Here is a 17,110-nt window from a genome sequence, read left to right as displayed (position 1 = left end):
ACTAGACATTAATGCTGTAACCAGAGAAAACATGATGCAACCCAGGATGTGCACCACAGGCCTTTCCAAGCTGGCTTACTGATGCAGTGTAGAGAGAGGGGTGCAGAGTGTGTGTGGCATTGCTCTGTACAACAGGACACATGATTGTCAGCAAGTGGGCAATGAAATCCACGGCACCTTAACTGATGGGCACCTCGCCAGATTCAGCACAGACTTTGTGGTGCTGAAATGCATAAAAGCTGGCTATGTAATCAAATGATCCCAGATACTCTTAAACTATAATTAGATGTGTCGTCCGTCTCTGCTAAATACCTTGGGAGTGACTCAGTAACCAACTGTCACTCAGTTTAACCAGGCACTGACGTGTTGGTTTCCATTCCTGTGAAGGTATGAGGCTTGCAAAGACTTGCAAAGGGGTTGGGGTTGGGCTAGGATTGGGGTTAGGGGTAGGGTTGGGGTTAGGGTAGGGGTTGGGGTTGGGGTTTGGGGTTGGGGTTGGGGTTAGGGTTAGGGTTTGGGTTGGGGTTGGGGTTAGGGTTAGGGTTTGGGGTTGGGGTTGGGGTTGGGTTTAGGGTTAGGGGTTGGGTTTTGGTTGGGGGTGGGGGTTGGGGTTGGGGTTGGGTTTGGGGTTGGGGTTTAGGGTTGGGGTTGGGGTTTGGGTTGGGGTTAGTGTTGGGGTTGGGGTTGGGGTTGGGGATAGGGTTGGGGTTAGAGTGAGGGTTTGGGTTGGGTTTGGGGTGATGGTTGGGTTTGGGGATAGGGTTGGGGTTAGGTTTTGCAGTTTGTCAGATGCAGCTGATCTATGGTACCCTATACATGATAGACAGTAATTCTAATAAAACAACAACAACATTGTCTTAAAGTTATATCTTGATATAACAAATGATTGCACGATATATGTGAATAAGATATGCTTATTTAAAAGTGAATTGTACCATACACAGGGCCACCCAGAAACACAGTAAACATCCACTGATAAAGACAGGGCTTTTAAAAGGAAGCAAATGTTCTGTTCTTTGTTTTCCTAAAGTGACATTTATCCAAGTTGCTGAAAGTTTACAGAAGAATTTGCAGTAGATTATCAAGAGAAGCTGCCTGGAGCTGACTGTATTGTAAGTTTGCCTTTCGTTGACTCACTTTTGTTCTAGTTAATGCTGCCCCCTGCTGCTGAAATAAAAACAATGGGCTGTGTGCAATAAGAGCTACCTGTGTAAATAGCTGTGAGCCCTGCATTGCTCTCCTGTTGGCCCACTAGCTCACATGCTGCTATTTAAAGAGGTTGTGTTGTTATGTAGTAGCAGCAACAGCCTGGTTCTCTCTCGCTCTGACCCTAACCTTTCCCCAACTCTCTCTCTCTCTCGCTCTGACCCTAACCTTTCCCCAACTCTCTCTCTCGCGCTGACCCTAACCTTTCCCCAACTCTCTCTCTCTCTCTCGCTGTGACCCTAACCTTTCCCCAACTCTCTCTCTCTCTCGCTCTGACGCTAACCTTTCCCCAACTCTCTCTCTCTCTCGCTGTGACCCTAACCTTTCCCCAACTCTCTCTCTCTCTCACTCTGACTCTAACCTTTCCCCAACTCTCTCTCTCTCTCGCTGTGACCCTAACCTTTCCCCAACTCTCTCTCTCTCTCGCTCTGACCCTAACCTTTCCCCAACTCTCTCTCTCTCTCGCTCTGACCCTAACCTTTCCCCAACTCTCTCTCTCTCTCGCTCTGACCCTAACCTTTCCCCAACTCTCTCTCTCTCTCGCTCTGACCCTAACCTTTCCCCAACTCTCTCTCTCTCTCTCGCTCTCGCTGTGACCCTAACCTTTCCCCAACTCTCTCTCTCTCGCTCTCTGACCCTAACCTTTCCCCAACTCTCTCTCTCTCTCGCTCTGACCCTAACCTTTCCCCAACTCTCTCTCTCTCTCGCTCTCGCTGTGACCCTAACCTTTCCCCAACTCTCTCTCTCTTGCTCTGACCCTAACCTTTCCCCAACTCTCTCTCTCTCTCTCTCTCTCTCTCTCTCTCTCTCTCTCTCTCTCTCTCTCTCTCTCTCTCTTTCTCTCTCTCTCTCACTTCATCTCTCTCTCTTCTGTTGATGTTGGCATGTTCCTTCTATAAATACCAGAACTAGTGTAAAACCCTAAACATCGATTTCCTACCCATTTGGGCCTCTGCCTGAAGCTCAGCAAATTCAGCCATTAAAATCAGGAGTGTTTTTGTCAACACAGGGTTTATATTGTGTCTTCAACATAGTCAGCTGAAATTTCTACAAAAACGACAAAACTGACGACTAGGCGTGTGCACCGGTAACTTCTTTCCCCTGAATCAGTGAGTGTGTCAAGTATTTTCCGTACTGTTATAAAGTTATGGTGCACAATTCTCATTGTAAACCTCTCTAAGGAGAATGAATCACAGTAAAACGAAGGAGATTGTTTTGAAATTAGCAGCCTGACGAAGATCTTGCTGAGAGTTTGTAAATATTTATTCATCATTAAAGAAATAAAAAAGACAAATCAGTACTGTGCAACTTTCCCCATCCCCCATCCCAAAACCATTGACCAAAGATGAAGCTTCCATTTAGAGTCACTATATTCAGGCAAACTGCCTGTCTGCAATGCTAAAAGAGATGCTATGTTTTTGGAGCAGTCAGATGTGCCTTTACATAACTCAGTGGACCAATAGAAGAAGGCGTATTGTTGTTTTAACACATGACAAGCAAGGCGATTATTAGTAGATGGGTACATGCATTAAAGATTTCCCATGTGTTTACATGTAGCACAGCCATCGTGTTAATAGCATCAGTACGGCTACCAGCTAAAACCAGTCTCTGTTCTCTCTGGAGACAGAATACTCAGCTCAGTACATAAATGGAAAAGAGTTTCCTGGACAAAGCCCAGGCTTTGTATTTGGGGGAGTGGAAGTTAATGTCCTGTGCGCAGACCAGAGAAATCTTTTCAATTTTAAATGTACGTCTTGGGACCTAGAGTTTAAGTGAGGAAACCATTACAGATTGACTGAGCAATGGGTCTAAACTTTATCTGCCATTTCCGCATTTCTGTCTTGTTGGAAAACGTTGGCTTCCTCGCGCAGCGATGCTGTCTGACCGTGGAGCAGGGATGCCAGGGTTAGGGTTAGCTCACAGAGACTGTTATTAGATGCAATACTTCATTGTTTTTGGCCCGCATTTTGACAGTACTAATATTTATTTCCTTTTGGCTAACCAGACTCAGTTTTTAATATTAAGTAACAGCGTAAACCATTCTGAGCAGAGGTTTCCAGGTATGGTTTTGTAACCCGTTTCTATACTGTCTGATCTGTGTATATACAAGGCTCCCCAGCTCTGTCAGTCTGATCTGTGTACATACAAGGCTCCCCAGCTCTGTCAGTCTGATCTGTGTATATACAAGGCTCCCCAGCTCTGTCAGTCTGATCTGTGTATATACAAGGCTCCCCAGCTCTGTCAGTCTGATCTGTGTATATACAAGGCTCCCCAGCTCTGTCAGTCTGATCTGTGTATATACAAGGCTCCCCAGCTCTGTCAGTCTGATCTGTGTATATACAAGTCTCCCCAGCTCTGTCAGTCTGATCTGTGTATATACAAGGCTCCCCAGCTCTGTCAGTCTGATCTGTGTATATACAAGGCTCCCCAGCTCTGTCAGTCTGATCTGTGTATATACAAGGCTCCCCAGCTCTGTCAGTCTGATCTGTGTATATACAAGGCTCCCCAGCTCTGTCAGTCTGATCTGTGTATATACAAGGCTCCCCAGCTCTGTCAGTCTGATCTGTGTATATACAAGGCTCCCCAGCTCTGTCAGTCTGATCTGTGTATATACAAGGCTCCCCAGCTCTGTCAGTCTGATCTGTGTATATACAAGGCTCCCCAGCTCTGTCAGTCTGATCTGTGTGTATACAAGGCTCCCCAGCTCTGTCAGTCTGATCTGTGTGTATACAAGGCTCCCCAGCTCTGTCAGTCTGATCTGTGTATATACAAGGCTCCCAAGCTCTGTCAGTCTGATCTGTGTATATACAAGGCTCCCAAGCTCTGTCAGTCTGATCTGTGTATATACAAGGCTCCCAAGCTCTGTCAGTCTGATCTGTGTATATACAAGGCTCCCCAGCTCTGTCAGTCTGATCTGTGTGTATACAAGGCTCCCCAGCTCTGTCAGTCTGATCTGTGTGTATACAAGGCTCCCCAACTCTGTCAGTCTGATCTGTGTGTATACAAGGCTCCCCAGCTCTGTCAGTCTGATCTGTGTATATACAAGTTTCCAAACAGATCAGAAACACAATTAGAACTGACAACTTAGAACACAGTGTCAGTTGTACATTTGTACTACAGGGCAGGAAGAAAGAATGTAAAATACGTCTGTGAGGATTTTATTTTTAACAAAGCTTTGTAACACTAAATGTGATGAAATGCAGACTGATTTATCTAATGTGTGTGCGTCATTGCATATGTTGTTTGTATCGTATCGCAGTGCATATGCACGTGTGTGCGTGTGTGCGTGTGTGTGCGTGTGTGCGTGTGTGCGTGTAGTGTGAGTGTGCATGTGTATGTGTGTGAGTGTGTGTGTGTGTGTGTGTGTGTGTGTGTGTGTGTGTGTGTGTTGGTGTGTATGTGCAAACAGCACAGAATCAGAGCTGATTCTATTACAATGCAAACCCTCTCAAACACTCCGGGAGCATCCTACAATACAAACCCTCTGTAACACCCCGGGAGCATCCTACAATACAAACCCTCTCAAACACTCCGGGAGCATCCTGCAATACAAACACTCGCAAACACTCCGGGAGCATCCTGCAATACAAACCCTCTCAAACACTCCGGGAGCATCCTGCAATACAAACCCTCTCAAACACTCCGGGAGCATCCTGCAATACAAACCCTCTCAAACACTCCGGGAGCATCCTGCAATACAAACCCTCTCAAACACTCCGGGAGCATCCTGCAATACAAACCCTCGCAAACACTCCGGGAGCTTCCTGCAATACAAACCCTTGTAAACACTCCGGGAGCATCCTGCAATACAAACCCTCGCAAACACTCCGGGAACATCCTGCAATACAAACCCTCTCAAACACTCCGGGAGCATCCTGCAATACAAACCCTCGCAAACACTCCGGGAGCATCCTGCAATACAAACCCTCTCAAACACTCCGGGAGCATCCTGCAATACAAACCCTCTCAAACACTCCGGGAGCATCCTGCAATACAAACCCTCTCAAACACTCCGGGAGCATCCTGCAATACAAACCCTCTCAAACACTCCGGGAGCATCCTGCAATACAAACCCTCTCAAACACTCCGGGAGCATCCTGCAATACAAACCCTCTCAAACACTCCGGGAGCATCCTGCAATACAAACCCTCGCAAACACTCCGGGAGCATCCTGCAATACAAACCCTCTCAAACACTCCGGGAGCATCCTGCAATACAAACCCTCGCAAACACTCCGGGAGCATCCTGCAATACAAACCCTCTCAAACACTCCGGGAGCATCCTGCAATACAAACCCTCTCAAACACTCCGGGAGCATCCTGCAATACAAACCCTCTCAAACACTCCGGGAGCATCCTGCAATACAAACCCTCGCAAACACTCCGGGAGCATCCTGCAATACAAACCCTCTCAAACACTCCGGGAGCATCCTGCAATACAAACCCTCTCAAACACTCCGGGAGCATCCTGCAATACAAACCCTCTCAAACACTCCGGGAGCATCCTGCAATACAAACCCTCGCAAACACTCCGGGAGCATCCTGCAATACAAACCCTCTCAAACACTCCGGGAGCATCCTGCAATACAAACCCTCTCAAACACTCCGGGAGCATCCTGCAATACAAACCCTCTCAAACACTCCGGGAGCATCCTGCAATACAAACCCTCTCAAACACTCCGGGAGCATCCTGCAATACAAACCCTCTCAAACACTCCGGGAGCATCCTGCAATACAAACCCTCTCAAACACTCCGGGAGCATCCTGCAATACAAACCCTCTCAAACACTCCGGGAGCATCCTGCAATACAAACCCTCTCAAACACTCCGGGAGCATCCTGCAATACAAACCCTCTCAAACACTCCGGGAGCATCCTGCAATACAAACCCTCTCAAACACTCCGGGAGCATCCTGCAATACAAACCCTCTCAAACACTCCGGGAGCATCCTGCAATACAAACCCTCTCAAACACTCCGGGAGCATCCTGCAATACAAACCCTCTCAAACACTCCGGGAGCATCCTGCAATACAAACCCTCTCAAACACTCCGGGAGCATCCTGCAATACAAACCCTCTCAAACACTCCGGGAGCATCCTGCAATACAAACCCTCTCAAACACTCCGGGAGCATCCTGCAATACAAACCCTCTCAAACACTCCGGGAGCATCCTGCAATACAAACCCTCTCAAACACTCCGGGAGCATCCTGCAATACAAACCCTCTCAAACACTCCGGGAGCATCCTGCAATACAAACCCTCTCAAACACTCCGGGAGCATCCTGCAATACAAACCCTCTCAAACACTCCGGGAGCATCCTGCAATACAAACCCTCGCAAACACTCCGGGAGCATCCTGCAATACAAACCCTCTCAAACACTCCGGGAGCATCCTGCAATACAAACCCTCTCAAACACTCCGGGAGCATCCTGCAATACAAACCCTCTCAAACACTCCGGGAGCATCCTGCAATACAAACCCTCTCAAACACTCCGGGAGCATCCTGCAATACAAACCCTCGCAAACACTCCGGGAGCATCCTGCAATACAAACCCTCTCAAACACTCCGGGAGCATCCTGCAATACAAACCCTCTCAAACACTCCGGGAGCATCCTGCAATACAAACCCTCTCAAACACTCCGGGAGCATCCTGCAATACAAACCCTCTCAAACACTCCGGGAGCATCCTGCAATACAAACCCTCTCAAACACTCCGGGAGCATCCTGCAATACAAACCCTCGCAAACACTCCGGGAGCATCCTGCAATACAAACCCTCTCAAACACTCCGGGAGCATACTGCAATACAAACCCGCTCAAACACTCCGGGAGCATCCTGCAATACAAACCCTCTCAAACACTCCGGGAGCATCCTGCAATACAAACCCTCTCAAACACTCCGGGAGCATCCTGCAATACAAACCCTCTCAAACACTCCGGGAGCATCCTGCAATACAAACCCTCTCAAACACTCCGGGAGCATCCTGCAATACAAACCCTCTCAAACACTCCGGGAGCATCATGCAATACAAACCCTCGCAAACACTCCGGGAGCATCATGCAATATAAACCCTCTCAAACACTCCGGGAGCATCATGCAATGTGTCTCTAATTACTGTGTATTTACATTGTAATTACTTAGTAAATGCAGGTGTACTTACACATAATCACAATGTTATCATGCATAGTTACAATGTACTGTACTTAATGTGTGCATGTTTTTGCTTGATCTATGTAAGTGCTCAATTGTATCAAAAAAAGGTTAGGGTTAGGGTTAGGGCTAGATTTACAGTTAGGGTTAGAGCTAGATTTACATTTAGAGTTATGGTTAAGGCTAGATTTACAGTTAGGGTTAGGATTAGGGTTAGGGTTGGGTTAGAGCTAGATTTACAGTTAGGGTTAGGGCTAAGGATATGGTTTGGGTGAAGGTCATGCTGTATAAAATTACACATTAAGTACATGGTAACTGACTAATAACATTGTAATTATAAGTACACAATTATTTACTAAGTAACTGCAGTGTAAATATACAGTGATTAGGACTCTCAAAGTGTTACCAATCATTTTAATATATATATATATATATAGAGAGAGAGAGAGAGAGAGAGAGAGAGAGAGAGAGAGAGAGAGAGAGAGAGAGAGAGAGAGAGAGAGAGAGAGAGAGAGAGAGAGTGGGGATGGATAGTGAAATAAATCTACTGAGAAAAGAGAAAGGGAGGAATCATTGAAAACAACCTGATTGGAGACTGTGGAGAAGTCAGAGAAACAAGAAGAGACAGTGGGAGAAGACAGGAGCGAGAGGGAGGGGGAGCGGAGCTGGTGTGTCTCGGGGAGCCAGTGACAGCCAGGAACAAGACTTGACACAGGAACACAGGCTTCCCGGAGCGGAGACTGACAGATTACAAGATACCGGGTTTCACTTACAGCTGACAGAATGCACTTGACTGTCACTGCGCGCCTTTTCCTCTTCTCTCGCCTTTCCTGGAGATGAAAAAAGAAGAAAATATTGCTTCATTGTGAGGATCCAGGCTCGGGTCAGCTGACTGGATGAAAGGGGAGGCTGTGTGTGAGTGGGGGACTGCAGTGGAGGAAAGGAGGTGGTGAGCTCTAATAGGGTGGAGGGGCTCTACGAGGTCTCCTTGGGTGAGTGGAGGAGGAGAGGGATCTAAACAAGACATCTTCCAGAGAGGATGGGTATTGTAACGCAAGGAAAGACCAGAAAAGGTGAATCTCTGCAGTCATCATCTTTGTCTGAAACACATCTATTATCAGCTTTTGTCTCTTATTTTCTTTCTAAAGTTGTTTTCTTTTTACTTTTTTCTTTGTTTTTCTTATTCCCCCTGGTTTTCAATGTGTTTGATAATTTATGTTCTTTTTTCTTGTACATACCATATAAGTGCTCCTGGATTAATAACAGGGAGCCAGCTTGGTAGAAATGCAATCTATCTGGCTGCTGCAGACAGTCTAATATTACAACCATAGCTAGAATATTTGTTTATCTTAGTATAGTGTATAGTCAGAACATTTTCTTAATGTATATTTAATGTGCAAAGTATGAACTGGAATATTCCAACAGAGCTTAAAGAATACCCACAGAGCATCTCACCCTTAAATACCCTCCTCCTGTCCATACAGAACACCCACAAGTCTGCTGCTTCCATGCAACCCCGAAATAAAAACCCCCAATAATATTTGACAAGGCAGAGATCCATACAAAGCAAACACTGACCAGAAGAACCGCCCCAGCTCACTCTGAACCAGCACAGATCCGAATTCATACAAAGCAAACACTGACCAGAAGAACCGCCCCAGCTCACTCTGAACCAGCACAGGATCCGAATTCATACAAGCAAACACTGACCAGAAGAACCGCCCCAGCTCACTCTGAATCAGCACAGATCCGAATTCATACAAAGCAAACACTGACCAGAAGAACCGCCCCAGCTCACTCTGAACCAGCACAGGATCTGAATTCATACAAAGCAAACACTCAAGCCAGGGCAGCTGGATCGTAGCCAGAAGGGTTGAAATGAGCTGGATCTTTTTACACGCAAACCACTTTCAGGTGTGTTTATCTATCCATTCAAGCTATTGGACTAACAGCTGCTTGGGGTGAATGCCATGCCTTTTCTTAAAGTTCTTAAGGCTGACAGTCCTGAAATAAATCTTGCAATTGTTTCCATAAGAACATAAGAACACAATAAAGTTTACAAACAAGAGGAGGCCATTTAGCCCATCTTGCTCGTTTGGTTGTTAGTAGCTTATTGATCCCAGAATCTCATCAAGCAGAATTTTGTAGTCTTCTTTATTCAAGACTGAACAGATTTCATTATTTTAGCCCCTTTGTCTAATCTCCATTTGTGACCCCTGGTCCTTGTTTCTTTTTTCAGGTCGAAAAAGTCCCTTGGGTCGACATTGTCAATACGTTTTAATATTTTGAATGCTTGAATTAGGTTGCCGCATAGTCTTCTTTGTTCAAGACTGAATAGATTCAATTCTTTTAGCCTGTCTGCATATGACATGCCTTTTAAACCCAGAATAATTCTGGTCGCTCTTCTTTGCACTCTTTCTAGAGTAGCAATATCCTTTTTGTAGAGAGGTGACCAGAACTGAACACAATATTCAAGATGAGGCCTTACTAGTGCATTGTACAGTTTTAACATGACTTCCCTTGATTTAAATTCAACACTTTTCACAATGAATCTGAGCATCTTGTTGGCCTTTTTTGTAGCTTCCCCACATTGTCTAGATGAAGACATTTCTGAGTCAACAAAAACTCCTAGGTCTTTTTCATAGATTCCTTCTTAATTTCAGTATCTCCCATATGATATTTATAATGCACATCTTTATTTCCTGCGTGCAATACCTTACACTTTTCTCTATTAAATGTCATTTGCCATGTGTCTGCCCAGTTCTGAATCTTGTCTAGATTATTTTGAATGACCTTTGCTGCTGCAACAGTGTTTGCCACTCCTCCTATTTTTGTGTTGTCTACGAATGTAACAAGTTTGCTTACTATACCAGAATCTAAATCATGAATGTAGATTAGGAATAGCAGAGGACCTAATATTGATCCCTGTGGTACTCCACTTGTTACCTCACTCCATTCTGAGGTTTCTCCTCTAATCAGTACTTTCTGTTTTCTACATGTTAACCACTCCGTAATCCATGTACATGCATTTCCTTGAATCCCTACTGCGTTCAGTCTGAGAATTAATCTTTTATGCGGGACTTTGTCAAAAGCTTTCTGGAAATCTAAATAAACCATGTCACATGCTTCAATGTTGCATCCTCAAAAAAATCAAGCAAGTTAGTTAGACACAATCTCACTTTCCTAAAACCATGTTGACTGTCTCCCAGGATTCTGTTACCATATAGGTAATTTTCCATTTTGGATCTTATTATAGTTTCCATAAGTTTGCATATAATAGAAGTCAGGCTTATTGGTCTGTAGTTACCTGGTTCGGTTTTGTTTCCCTTTTTGTGGATTGGTGTTACATTTGCAATTTTCCAGTCTGTCAGTACAACCCCTGTGTCAAGAAACTGTTGCATGATCTTAGTTAGCGGTTTGTAAAAAACTTCTTTCATTTCTTTGAGTACTATTGGGAGGATCTCATCCGGCCCAGGGGATTTGTTTATTTTAAGAGCTCCTAGTCCCTTTAACATTTCTGCCTTGGTTATGCTAAAATTTCCCTGCTACTACCCTAAATATCAAAGGTACTGCATTTCATCCCAAACACTCTGCGTTGCTTAAATGGATAGAATTATTGCACAAAAAGGTTTCATGGTTGATGAGCCTCATACTGATTCATCTGTCACAACGAGAGGAGCGTGCTACTTTGTCAAACAGTTTAAGATAAAACAAATAATAATAAACACCAGGCTTGAGGTACAAAGAAAACTAATTAGAAAGAGGGAGGAAGAAAGAACACGACAAGAAAAGGCATTTCAGCCCATCGAGGCTCATGCCTTGTTAGCGCACCACTCTCCTCTACTGGGGGATCTCATTTAAAAGCACAGCATTTTGTCTTTTTTTTATGTCTCTAGTGTTTTAGATTCTACTACTTCACCTGATAGACTATTCCATGCATTTTTAACTCTCTGTGTAAAACAATGCGTCCCACCTTCTGTTCTAAATGCACTTTCACTCAGCTTCCATTGATGTCCTCTTGCTTGTCTCTCTGTGCTAATTTGAAGTAGTGTCTCGGGTCACCTGTATCTATATCATTTATGATTTTAAAGACTTCAACCAAGTCCCCTTTTCCCTTCATTTTTTCTAGACTGAAGAGATTGAATTATTTTAACCTGTCCTGGAATCAGTCTAGTTGTCCTTCTCTGTACCTTCTCAAGTGCAGTGATGTCTTATTTTTATCTAGTATTGCTGTGTATTAAAGGTGTTCTTGGCAGTCATAGAGAATTGGAACTTGATTGTGACCCCAAGCCAACCAGCAAATACCTCTTCAGTTTTGATTGTTATTCTGAATGTCTATGTGATCTCTACCCTAACACCGCTCTGTCTGCTAAGCAAGTGTGTCTTACAAAGAGCACACAGTCTTAACTAATTTAGAACATTCATTTCCTTTTTGAAGTCTTGTCAAGACTGCCAAGATCCATAAGATTTGTGGCAGTGTTTAAATTCCTGGCAGGGTTTTTTTTTTGTTCTCATATTTTTCTCAAAGAAATTTGAGCTAAATTGTTCTGAAATGCTATTATCTATCTTTCTAAAGCTCAAACAGTTGTGACTTGTAATACACATGTTATACTGTAATAAACTAAGCAAAGCAGACAGGAGTCCTGGTTAATTTTTTCTCCAGTGTCTACAGTACGTTACAGAAGGGATTAGCCACATGTCATTAAGTCATTTCTTAGTTTAACCTCAGTTTATGATTGATTGTTAATGAGCTGTACTAAAGATGAACACCAGTTTATAGTGCATATATATGAATGGAAATAAGACTCCTATTTCATAGCAGTGTCATCCATTCCAGGTTTTAATACGAGCTTGATTTGCCACAGTGTATTGGTAAGCTCAGGAGTGTCTTATCACACTCCTAGAAAAACCAGGAATGGATCGAGCTGTTCAGCAATCCTGTGGCATATATAGGCCAGAAAACCAAGAGTCTGTGGATTTTGAATTAACATTAAAACATAGTAGTACAAAAATAGTAAGAAAAACACACAGGATCTGAACTGAAACCAAAACAAATTCAATAATCTAATTCAGCCTTAGATTTATTTTCTTTTTTTTTTTCTATGTGATTTGTTTTTTATTGCCATAGTCAACATGGTTAATTATTTTTTTTATTCTTTGGCAAAGCTCTCTGTGCAAATAAATGGCAACCAAGTCCTCCTAATTGCCAAAAGAAACAAAGGCCACCTTGTTATGGGCAGCTGCAGTCCACAGACTCGAGCTTTCCAAGAAGAGAGAAATGTTAGACTTATTTATTCAAGTCATCTGGGGCTTCAAGGCCAGGCACATCTGCTCTTTATTGGCCCTCCTGCAGCTCCTGGTCAGCCCATCATATCCTTCAAGAAAATGAACACAGTGCAGGGTCCCACTTTAACAACAGAATGAGCAGAGAGATCTCTGCTTGAAACTGAAGCATTCACCACTATCCTCTGTGCAGCCCTGACCAGGAATTCTGAAACCCTGACACTATCCCAACGGTATTACATGGTGCTCAGAAAATGATGAATGCAGAATTTACTGGGCAGGACCAGAAGGGTGAGAAAGAGTAACCATTGAGAATCTTAACTGAAGCGCTTTGAAAAGGAGGCAAACAAAGCTAAATCCATCCTTCAGCACTCAAACCATATGGAGTAGACAACGGCTTCTGTGCCTTGCAGGTCATGATGAAGGCTTCAGCCAAAGACCATGGAGTGGGCTGTGAAGTACAGGCAAGACAAAGAGATGCAATAGACAAGACCTGAGCATTATACATGTGCATGTTGTTTATCACAGCTTGCTCTACCTTCAATAGCATACGCCAAACCAGTGTACAGTCCAGTTTTATTAACCAAGATTGCTCCACTGTCATTTCTATCTAGACCATCTGCAGAGGAACGTCCTTGAGCTGATAATGCAGGTAATTCTCTGAGACAAGACCGAAGCTCCATAGCTTGGCTTGGCTGCAGCTCCAGGTTCACCCTGGTCACTGAAGAAAGGGCTCAGTGGGCTGTCCCAATGCAGACTCTTCTTACTGATAGAAAGCAGGTTGCTTGTTTTTTTTTTTTTTTTGGCAAACCAATGGATGGATCTGAGATGAAGATGCGACAGAGGATTATGAAAATGTGAAGAGAGCTGTGACTAACAATGCTCTCCAGTGACTAAAACAGTGTGACCCGTCAGGGTTTAGGGAGGTTAGTCCAGATAAACATCACAAACCTCTATGAAGCTAATGATACTGTATATGCCTCTTACAGTAGACATGTACAAATACTTAGAACTTACAACTTCTGATGCAACTTAGAAACTGTGTTATTTAAAGCAGGTTTGTATGGGTCCAATATTGAAGGGATCAACAAAGCTGAGTTTGAGGTGAATGTTTAGAGGCCTGTGTATAACTCAATGGGGTTTATGTGAACTCTACACCGTTGACAGGTATTGGACATGCACCAGTGAGAATAACCAGTGTCTGCACCTTTGTATGAACTCACTGTGTGCGAGTGGCTGGTATTTCAACTAACTCAGCAAGTTGGGATTTTCACCACAAACACTCAAAAGCATTTGTTTTGTGATTAGTTGACAACCCCTAAAAAATAATGCTTGTCAACAGCTTAAGAGTCACATTCGAGTTTTGTTATTAATCAGCTGTTCCTGTGTTAGCTTCAGCTGAGGTTATAAGAAATGGCCTTAGCTGCCATGAAACGTTCTCTTAGTCCTGCTGTTACTGCAATCCCTGGATTTGCAGTGAAAGCATTTTTTGCTATCGCTGAACCAGTTAAACTTTACTATTGAAGTGCTTGCCACAGGTACGAGAGAGAGCTCCTTTTCTCTTTCATTTCGTGATCCAGGGCTTGTGTTATGGTGTGTACTGTGTGCTACAGTTTGTTTTCTTTCTCTCCGGTAATCGTGTTTGGACTGGACAGAGTCCTGTGTAAGAATTTGCAAAGTTTATGTGAACAGGTATATTCAGTAACCTCTCAGTCATTAACACTGCTGCACTAACAAAGAGTCTTCACTGCTTCCCAGGCCAGCGCAGACTCCTGGTCAGGGGGGCTAGTTCCTGTGGTTCTGGAACACGGGGGGGGTGGGGGGCACGGCCAGTGGCACGCAGCACTGCTTCACGTCTTCCGTTTTAAACCAGCTGTTCAAACTGGAAAAGCAGCTTTTTATAATATTAGTAAGTACATGTGTAGGTACGCATAATGTTGTCATGCATATTACATCTTTCTGTACGATATATGTAAGTACACAATTGTATAAGAAAAGGGTTAGGTTACCAGTTATGAAAAAAATGTATACAGTAAGTGCACTGTAACTATGCATAATAACATTGTAATGATGTGTAAGCACACATGTATTTACTAAGTAACTACGATGTAAATGCACAGTAATCAAAGACACTTAATGTGAAGTGTTTCCCAAAAAACTGTCTCCAGTATCATCCTGCTGACCAGCACTTTCTCACCCTTGGACTCTCCCCCACCTGCCTCTCAAACAGCAGCAGACAGTCCTGCCCTGGTGTTGACAGGCAAGCATGCTGACTCCAGTCAGGTGTCTGACAGGAGAGCACACCCTGTCACTCTGCGGCTGTCTGGGAGAGCTGAGCTGAGCTGAGCTGCTAAAATACAACCAAAAACTGAAGTGTGGACAGCAGGACAGAGGCACAGTTTGAAATCATTTTGAATTCACTGGCTGAGTCGACATGGAGTCTCTCTCAGTGTACAGGAGGTTACATACACTTGAATACTTCAGTCATTAAAGATTATAAATAGCAGGTGTTCCAGATATATAGGTGGTCTTTAACACAGGTCTGACTCTGTGAGTTTTAACTTTTCCAGATTCATTTTAGACTGGATAATATTTACAGAAGCATTCATTTAGTGCAAATTCATTTAGCACAAATATAATTCAGTTAAATAGATTATTTGGCAGTGCATCACACAACCCTGTCCATTGCAGATGCTTTACCATGTTTTTTTTTTTACCACTTGGAAATCCAAGTGTTGCACTTGCTTAAAAAACTACAGGACTTACAGGGTGTAGATAGCAAACAAAAACATCTACACTAACATTCAAAATGATTCAGAGTTAACGTGATTTGTGCCGTGAGTTTTTATGAGTGAAAGAAATCAGGTTTATATAACAATGATCATTTGTTGTGAGTGGGTGTTCTTGAACAGCAACAGATGTGATGGAGGAGTCAGTCAAGGAAACGAAATCTCTGGAATGAAAACAAGTCCAGTTCATTTAGAAACAGCTGAAGAAAAACACGTTTACTTCAGAGATTCAGTGATTCACTGTGTGATTTGTGAGAGTGTTGTTCTAATGTGAACCCATTAAAGTTCGAATAATAAGCCTCTTTATGAAAGCAAATAAAACGGAGACAGCTATAGAATCACACACTAATAAAGAAAATATAATGATTACAAAAAAAACATTTCTGGGCCAAATATATATTAAAATGTTTTAGTGGAACTCTCTTTAGGACTTTAATACTTGAATAAACTACTGTAAATAAAGCACAGTGTAAGAGCTGCACAGGGTGGATAGCAAAGCAATAGGGCAAGCAAAGCTTTTGTATTATTCTTTGATTTTAATAACACCATAAACACTGGAGTCCCTGTGCAGCCATGTACAGCAGCTTAGGACTGGAAACAAGGAGTACAATGGGGGGGGGGGGGGTTGGTTCTCCATTATATTGTGTATTACTTGTATAACAGACAGCACCACTTGGGATAAAAACCTTAATTAGGTTTTAACTTACAGTGCCACCTAGTGCTTAGGAGTTATAATTGTGACAGAAATCTCTAAAGGAATCATTTAATTTGAAACGTCCTTCAATATAATGTAATGAATTGGCATCTTAGCCCTTTGAGTTGAATGGAAAGGCAAGGGCTGGACATGCTGAACCAAGCAAAGATTCCATATATGCTGACATCAGGTTCAAAGACGAATGCATCTATTACCATTCAACTAAAGAGCAAGCTGTGCAGTCGAGAGGTACAGTAAGTATGAGTGATATGCTGACATCAGTATTATTACCCTGTCAAGCGCTAGGAGATTCATTACAAGCTGTGCAGTCGAGAGGTACAGTAAGTATGTATGGAGTGACATCAGTATTATTAGCCTGCGCTATATATGCAGTAGAGGTACAGTAAGTATGGGTGATATGCTGACTCAGTATTATTACTAGGAGATTCATTACAAGCTGTGCAGTCGAGAGGTACAGTAAGTATGGGTGATATGCTGACAGTCAGTATTATTACCCTGTCAAGCGCTAGGAGATTCATTACAAGCTCAAGCGCTAGGAGATTCATTACAAGCTGTGCAGTCGAGAGGTACAGTAAGTATGGGTAATATGCTGACATCAGTATTATTAGCCTTTCAAGCGCTAGGAGATTCATTACAAGCTGTGCAGTCGAGAGGTACAGTAAGTATGGGTGATATGCTGACCTCAGTATTATTACCCTGTCAAGCGCTAGGAGATTCATTACAAGCTGTGCAGTCGAGAGGTACAGTAAGTATGGATAATATGCTGACATCAGTATTATTAGCCTGTCAAGCGCTAGGAGATTCATTACAAGCTGTGCAGTCGAGAGGTACAGTACGTGATCCATGCAAGTGAGTTGATAAAGCTCTTAACTGTTTTATCTGTACAATGGTTAAGACTCAGTTCGGAGGGGATGCAATGCAATCCTCTATAGTGCAGATTCAGTAACAATGCATCCTTTAAGACTG

This window comes from Polyodon spathula, chromosome 14 (assembly GCF_017654505.1).
Source record: "Polyodon spathula isolate WHYD16114869_AA chromosome 14, ASM1765450v1, whole genome shotgun sequence".
NCBI lineage: Eukaryota > Metazoa > Chordata > Actinopteri > Acipenseriformes > Polyodontidae > Polyodon > Polyodon spathula.
Note: the sequence above shows the minus strand (reverse complement) of the source record.